The following is an 8,996-nucleotide window of genomic DNA, read 5'->3' as shown; positions in this document are numbered from 1 at the left end:
TTGAGGTGATCCCTTGGGTTAGGTTCAGTATTACTTGGTAAGCTACCCTGTGGTTGTTCGGAGATTAGTTTGGATAGCTGGCCTATCTGAGTTTCGAGTCCTTGGATCGATGCTTGTTGATTTTTAAGTGTTGTCTCAGTATTTTGGAAACGGGTTTCTAACATTGATATGAATTTTGAGAGCATCTCCTCAAGGTTCGATTTCTTCTCTTGTTGATAAAGTGGCTGTTGAGGATTTTGTGGCTTTTGATTCCATTGACCACCCCAGGAGAAATTGGGTGGTTCCTCCAACCTGCATTATGAGTGTTACTGTATGGGTTATTTTGAGATCGAAGGTTATTGTTACCCATATAGTTGACTTGTTCTTCTTCTGTTGTAAGATTGAAGGATTGATATTCTGTATGCACACCTCCTCCACTTGAGTCACAACTTATTACTGGATGTACCTGTGTAGAACCAAGTAAGCCATCAATCTTTTTATTGAGAAGTTCTACCTGATTTGACAGCATAGTAACTGAGTCGACGTTATAAACACTGGATGTTTTCGTTGGCTTTGTCCTCATAACTTGCCACTGGTAATTATTTAGTGACATATCTTCAATGAATTCATAAGCCTCTTCAGGTGTTTTGTTGTTGATGGTTCCTCCAGCAGCTGCGTCAATCATCTATCTTGTTGAGGGATTCACACCATTGTGGAATGTTTGTACTTGAAGCCGAAACGGTAACCCATGGTGAGGGCACCTTCTTAGTAAATCCTTGTATCTCTCCCATGCATCGTAAAATGTTTCTAAATCCATTTGCACAAAAGAAGAGATATCATTACGTAATTTAGCCATTTTAGCCGGTGAAAAATATTTTAGTAAAAATTTTTCGGTCATTTGTTCCCAAGTAGTAATTGACCCTCGTGGTAACGAGTTCAACCACTGTTTAGCTTTGTTTCTCAGTGAAAAAGGAAATAACTGAAGACGAATGGCATCATCAGAAACGCCATTGATTTTAAATGTATCGCAAAATTCCAGAAAGTTTGCTAAATAAGCGTTGAGATCTTCATCTTGCAAACCATCAAACTAAACAAATTACTGTATCATTTGAATTGTGTTAGGTTTTAATTCAAAAGTATTTGCAGCTACAGCCGGTCTAACTATGCTAGATTCCATTCCTATTAAAGAAGGTTTAGCATAATCATACATAGTGCGTGGAGCAGGATTTTGATTAGCCGCAATTGTAGGAGGTAGCTGATTGCCTTGGTTTTCAGCCATCTCTTCAGTTGAGGGTTGAGTATCGTCTTCTTTCTCATTCTCCGTGTATCGTAAGCTGCGCCTTATCTCTCTTTGATTTCTACGAACTGTATGATCGATTTCTTCGTCAAAAAGTAATGGTCCCGACGGGTTTCTTCTAGTCATAAACTATAAAAATCTACCAAGAGAAAGAATAAGTAAATTAATAAATAATAATTAAATGGCAAGAAAAAAATAAATGGCTAAAGTAATAAAAATTGAGTGTTCCTAATATTTTAGTTCTCCGGCAACGGCGCCAAAAACTTGATCGCGTGATTCGTAACAAGTAATAAATATTTATAATGAAGATCAAACCTAGACTAACTATTATCACGATGAAAAGGCAAACGCACCTATCGAACAATAGTATAGTAATGGCAAGACCGAGATATTGTACCCAAGGGAACCAAAAGTACTAGTAATAACTATCTTTTTATTATTTAACCTAGAAATAAAGAGGGGTTGTTTATTAAACTAATTAACTTAAATAATTAACTAATTAAACTAAAGTAAAGAGAAAATTTGGAAAAAGACTTGAAGAAAAGTAATTGATAAAGACGACACCCAAGGAGGAATCCACCTAGATTTCACTTGTTATCTGACTCTGAACCAGACGATTTATTCACTTGACTTGATCCGTGAAACCCCCTAACCTATATTATTATCTCTTTCGAGACTAATAACGTCTAACCCTCAGTTGTATTAATCGAAATCTCTTTCTTAATTAAAACCCCTAGGGAAGCAGTAAATCGATCTATTGACTCCCATATTAGGTTTCAACCTAATCCGACAAAATCACGTAACCCTTTTTCTAGGCGTTCGATCAACTCCGCTTAATTATACCAAATCTACTCTTAGAGAGGCACTTTTGCTCCTCTGCATAAGCACATCAAATCATGAATCAATACCCAGAATATTAACTCAAGCATTAAGAACACATAATTAAGAACAAATCAACTATTTATCATACAGTTCAGATAATAATAACAAGATCCATCATAGGTTTCAACCCCCTTAGGTATCTAAGGGGTTTAGTTCATAATAAAATAAGAGTACATCTCAAAAGTATGAAAATAACAAAACATAAAGAAAACTCTAAAACCCTTGAAGGAATTCTGAGAGAGATCTTCAGTCTTGGAGTAGCTCTGGCTTTTGGGATGGATCATCTAGCTTCCTTCAAGTAATTCCTGGCGTGTGGTTCTGTACTCCAGAAAGGTTCTGGAGGAGGGGCCCCCTTTCTAAGTCATACTTAGGGTTTTTATATAGGATTTGGATTGGCTTTCTTCCTCCCTAAGTATCCTTTTCCGTGTAGAGTACAACTTCTTGAAAAAGGGACACGCCTGTGTGCCATGGCCGTGTGACGTGATTGCCTGGCTGTGTTCGATCTGGTAAACTGCACACGGCCATGTGGGTCAATGGCCAGGCCGTGTGAATCGTGAAAGCCTTGGTAGACACCCTTGAAAGACACAGACATGTGAGCTGCCCGTGTGGCAAGGCTTAGGCCGTGTCATCTTCTCGATTTGGTCTGTTTCATCTCTTTTTTGCTCGTTTTTGGCTCCTTTTGACTCTTGGTGCTCTACTGAGTACAAAACATGAAATAACCGGATTAAGAGCACTAAAATCCACAAATCTTGTAATAAACATCCATAAATATGCTAAGTATTTGGGGTAAAAATATGTATAATTTGGCATTTATCAGTTATATTATGAAAAATATCTATGTGTAAAGTATATTAAGTATGGTTGATAAAGTTATGCTCAACATATCAGTTAAACAAGGGTAAGATTATAAACATGAATGCATATGATAAAATATCATATTAGATGTTAGAATTGGGTTAGATTTAATCTTTAGATTGGCTGGTGTTCACTTGTAAATTTTGGTGTAGGTTATTTGCTAAGTTTGGGTGAGAAATAAAGCTAGGAAATGGCTTTATTTTATCCACACAGGTAGACACACGGGCGTGTGTCTTGACCATGTGTGACACATGGCCTGGAAAATGGGCATATGGTTTGGCCGTGTGTACCCTGCATCTTAAATTTGAGAAACAAAATGTTTAGAATTGAGCATACGGGCAGAGACATGGGCGTGTGTTTCAGCCTTGTGTGCTACATGGCCCAGAATACGGACGTGTGTCTTGGCCATGTGAAACCTGCACTTAATTTTAGAAAATTAAATTAACCACACGGCCTATCACACAGGCGTGTGGCTAACAGTGTGGCACAAGTCAGAGAGTTATACGAGGCAAACACGGCCTGTAGCACTAGCGTGTCCTATGGTCACATGGGCGTGTCCCTTGACCACATGGGCGTGTGTACCCTGCATTTAGGAAAAAATTTGGAAATTTTGTGAAAAATTCTTTGAGTTCCTGATTTAGTCCCGAATCGATTCTAATACTCGTATTAGGCCTCAAGGGTCCATATAAGGGACGTTATTAAAAATTTCAGAAAATGTATAGTAATTGACATGAATTATCTATAAATGTTCTGAAAACTTCAGTAATGCTCCGTAACCCTATTCCAACGACGAACACGGGTTAAGGGTTTTACACCTCCGCTAGAAATGAAAATGCAAAAATGAATTGTGTGTTTGAATAGAAATGAATGGAATGAATAGGAAAAGAGAAATGAGAAACATTCAAACATGAATATGGTTTTTTACGAAATGGAAAAATGGAATCATTTGGAAACAAATGTAGGTTTCCAAAAATTGAAATGGAAATGGAAATGGTTAATTTGCAATTTTATATGGATTACTTAAAAATGATCAGAAGATGAGTTTATGTTTTTGAGTTGTTTTGAAGCCCGAAAATGAAAATAAATCATTTTTTCACAGTTTACATGTTAAGTTGTGAAATGTTAAACATCTTTTCTCAAAATTTTACTAGGGGTAAGATCGTCAAAATTTTATCAGGGGTAAATTCATCAAAATTTTTTTGGTCGTAAAATAGGGATGAGAAAATTGTTTAATATAGAATATTAAAGTTTATTTTGGGAAATAGAAAAACCAAATCGGGTTTGATCATATTATTGAGTACTGGGTCAAAAGGCTTAGGAAGTAATCGTAATTGGATTAGATGTGAGAAAGGCCCAAAACCCCTTATATAACATGAAGGGGGGGACAACCGTAGTAGGAATACTGGTGTGTGATATCCACCCCACTCTTACTCTAAGTATAAAGTTGTTTTATTATTTGAAATAAACCACTACAACTCAACAAGGGTTCTACCTTCTCTTCTTATAAATAGATGGCACCGAGAGGGCATAACACACAACTTTGAGAGATTGTTACTCTATCGTAAAATAGAGAGAATTTATTATCGACTATCAAATATATTTTTCCAGAATAAAAATTCTACCGGTTTCTATTAAAGAAGAGAGAATTTACATTTTCACCTCAAATAAAAGAGAAAACTTTTTCTAGTTCTGTGTTTTGATTCAATTAGTTCGAGCATACACTTGAAGCAGTTTGAGGTACGAGAATAGTGAAGAAAATAATTTGGTTGAAAGCTAGGAACAATGAACATTCACTAAGCTAAAAACATAAGTATGAATTCAGTTGGGGTTGATTGCTATAAATATCATAAACCTGGTTGGTTTTCAAAATTTTAATTTCTTACTGTGCAAAAAAACCATTTTCAAAAATAATTTTTTTCCAGCTATTGGTATTAAGACCTAGGTTGTGTTGTGTTTATTGTGTAAATCGAGACCGAATCTCTTCCTTCATCTTATTTGATTGATATTTGATAAGATGTGACATTTTTGTAATTATTCGCATGTTAAAGGGAATGTATGAGAATAAATATGATATTATGTATTTGTTATATAATTATTATTTTTTGCCAAGGTTGTGGTTCTTAGGAAATAGACTATGTAATATCATCTCCACACAGTTTTTTTTTATATAGAATTCTTGTGAGCCTGAAAAAGACATAGGACCTAAATGTAATTTTTTCCAAAAGGAGTCCATGATGAGAAAAAGATGGAGCAATGACAGTTGAAGACACAAAGAATGTCTTGTGGTGAAAAACTTAGTGATTTTTGGTTTTTCATTTATTTTCTAGAAATAGAACCATGAAAACCTTGGCCGATAATTTTATTTTAATTACCCATCTCCTTATATATCTATTTAGTAATTGTTAAAGATATAATTGTGATATATATGTATGAGATGATCCACAGTTGATCGATGAAAGATAATGAAAAAAATGCATGTGTTGTATTGTTCCATTCACTTCTTTTGGTTATTCAATTGTAGTGAGAAGTGTGGTAATGAGAAGGTACATGTCTTGGATTGGATTTGTCAAGGAAAAACTAGGTTTTTAAGTGGTCAAATATGCTTCACCTCCCTTTCCTGGGACCGTACTTGGTGCATGGTTCACATTCACTTCTTTGGCTTTTCCTTAAAAGAAAAATTGTGGAGACTCAAAATTGTTGGTTTTATGAATAAATGAATGTGAATATTATAAGCATGCATATATTAATCATTCATGATTGAAACCAGAAATTAAAAACCTTGCATGTTTTTAAAATATTAAGTGAGAGAAGGTCCCTAAACAAGACCTATGGCCTCCATCAATGGTCTTTTGTGATTGCATGACAAGTGCACTACCCCACGGTAGGATTGCTATTTTTTTTCATTGAGGAAATTTCCTTAAAGAAAGAAGAATTCTCTTGTAGTCAAATGATAATTGGATCGACCCTTATGGTAGGTATTATCATGCGATAGATCAAGAAATTCTATCTTCAAAAGAGGACAACTAGTCAAAGCATGCTACTCGGTGAGATTGTCCCACGATGCCTCATTTATGGTGTATGATGCGATAAGTGTTAAGTTGATAGTTATACACTCAAGATCTTTTAGTTAAATAACTTCCCATGGAGCTCTACTAAAGTTAGAATGATGACCAAATGTTACACGATTATTAGTATGTGTTAATGCCTAAGGAATTAGGTTCGTGTGCTAATTGGAAGGAAATCAATGTTACTAGTTGATCATGATCACCCCATGGTGGCTTTGATTCAATAGGTGTGGGAATTATCATTGCAACGACTTAGAAATGTTTTTCAAGGTTTAGTGTAAGTGTATACGTCATCTTAATGCTTATCTTAATGTTGCAAAAAGTTTCAAAAATTTTCTTATACAAAGATATTAATATATGTATATTTATTTTCAATTAAAAACTGACACCTACTCCCTTATTGAACATACTCATTGAAAACAAATTGAATAGAAATAATAAGGAATGAAAAAGGAACTTGGTAATTGTCCTGAGCTGTAAGAAACTTAAAATAGTTCTTGATACTAATTGCCCTCTCGCCACTCAAGTTGAGGCTAGAAAACACTGGGAAAAGTCTAATATGTTTCCCTTTCTTAGCTCATTGCTATATGCTGGCAAGCGTGACCAACACTATGTATAAGCAACTAGAGAGCTGTAAGACTACTAAAAAGATTCTAGATAAGCCGAAAGACATGTTCGGAGGCCAAGCTGCCTTGACTTGATAGTTTGTCATAACTAGCTTGATGAATGCCCCACAAAAGCCCAATACTCTAGTCAAAGACCATATGATCACTTTTATGGGCTGCTTTGTCGTGGCCGCAGAAAATGAGGCCAATTTGGACCAGAACACCCAAATAGAGATGGTGTTCAAAAGCCTATCCAAGGATTTTGCTGGTTTTTGGGCCACTTATAACTTTGGGAACAAGATTATGACACAAATATAACAGTCACTTCTTCCTCAAAAGGGAAGAGAAAGACACTAAAAAAGGTAATGTCAATGTCTCTCAGCGACCATAAGTGGAAAGGAAGAGAACCATGAAGCCTAAAGACTTATCTATGTCTACAGTTGAAAAGGGCACTTCAAGGCGAACTATAAAGAGTGGAAAGAATACCTAGCTACCAAAGGCAAATGTATGAAACTCTTTATGATAGAAACTTGTTTAGTGGAGGATTCGATAGACTATTGGGTCATTGATTTGGGAGCCACTAATCATGTTTGTGTTTCTCTACAGGGGTTCAAGAAGATGAAAGATGTTAGAGATAAGAGATTATCGTTGCGAACCTGGAACAAGAAAAGTGTGCAAGTTGAAGAAGGGAGAGATGTACATCTTTATTTTGATAATTTTAGGAAGACCATTTTAAGAAAAATTTTATATATACCAAGTTTCAAAAGAACCTTAATTTCTATTGCCTGTTTATATAAAAATGACTTGACCATGACTTTTAGGGTTCATTTGTTTGATTGAAAATGGTTTCTGGAAAATGACTTACTTTTCTAGAAAAGCTAAGATTTTCTCATGTTTGGATTAATCTGTGTAAAATATTTTTTATTGTTTGGAAAACTTTCTGAAAATATTTCATAAAAATTGTTTTAAATGAAACAAACATAAATTAAAGAATTTATTGTCTTTTCATTGTTGAATTGAGTTTATTTTATACCTATTAAATTTATATTTTACATTGTTTTTGTATATATTGCAATGATTTATTTATATATAAATATATCAAATTAAATATTAAGACCTAGTGCTGAAGAAAATATTCAAAGAGAAAAAAAATCAATTACAAAAAGAAATTCCCTGATCTAAGAAAGTAGGTTACACAAGAATATTTATATCTGGTTTCAGTGGACCTTTCAGCATCAGTCGAAATAACCATGTTGGCTGTCGACCAAACTTTTGACCTCAACATGATTGAATAGCCAGTTGGGGTTCTAAATGTCATTAGTTGAGTATCTGAGCAATTATTGCAGTCAATTCTACTTAAAAGACTGTGTTGCTCACTCATTTTCTTTTTCAATATAAAGGCTAAAATATAATCCAAGGAACAACGTTACACCTATAAATCTACTCAAACACAAGGGATATAACCAATACTTAGACCAAGTCCTCTGAAAAAATGACAGGATTTTTTTCTTGAGTCTGACAAAACTAAATTACTAATTTAACTAGCTAGAAGGTATCCACCCATAATCCGACAATTAGCAAAGATAAGAAGATGCCAATCACAGCCTTATTATTTTGTTCATGAAAATAAGCTACTTTAAGGAAGTTGCTAATCCAGTTATTGAAATAATTTGTTTCAACCAACAGTCCAAAACAAAATCAACACACAATAGTTTCGTACGAATGTAATTGAAATTCCTATTAGCGCATAACTTAAAATGAAAATGAATTTATCAAATCCAAGGCTTAACAATCTCTAGCACAGGTGATAAATTTTCCAATACATTAAAAAGCTTGAACATGAAATGACAAATTAATCTATTGTCTGGAACTTTTGTAACCAAAAAGAATCATCACCAATTCAGGCATGACAATTTCCCTAACTATCTATGTTTCACTTTCTGCCATGGGTCCTAACCGCCTCTCTGTTCCTCTTCTTAACCCTAGATATGGTTACTTCAAGGCTCCTGTTAACAGTACTAAGTCTTGCAAGGGTTGGTCAGTAGTGATTATCTGCAACCTGAAACCATCATCAAACTAGTACCAACAAGTAGAAGGCTCATATTCCTTAACTCTTCATCCATGTATATAGGTATCTTAGCCATCAAAGAAAAAGACTAATTCAAGACATTCAACAAGGAATACAACTCTTGATAGTTGATATCAATAATTATTGTTAGCAAGTGGCCAATAGCTAAGCAAACAAAGGATAGAATGTCAAGCAAAACAACAAAGATAGAATAGACTACAGAGAATTACAAAAAAAGCCAATCA

General features: G+C 34.7%; 1 non-coding gene across 1 annotated transcript; it reads left to right on the top strand.

Moving 5' to 3' along the window:
• The first annotated feature begins 722 nt into the window (after positions 1-722).
• On the top strand, positions 723-829 carry LOC121207358 (small nucleolar RNA R71). The gene has a single exon (XR_005902449.1). It is a non-coding gene; the product is annotated as a small nucleolar RNA R71 (small nucleolar RNA).
• Positions 830-8,996: the final 8,167 nt, after the last annotated feature.

This window comes from Gossypium hirsutum, chromosome A09, assembly GCF_007990345.1.
Source record: "Gossypium hirsutum isolate 1008001.06 chromosome A09, Gossypium_hirsutum_v2.1, whole genome shotgun sequence".
In the NCBI taxonomy this organism is placed as follows: domain Eukaryota; kingdom Viridiplantae; phylum Streptophyta; class Magnoliopsida; order Malvales; family Malvaceae; genus Gossypium; species Gossypium hirsutum.
The sequence above is the reverse complement of the archived record's forward strand: the minus strand, read 5'-3'. Positions and strand labels throughout refer to the sequence as shown.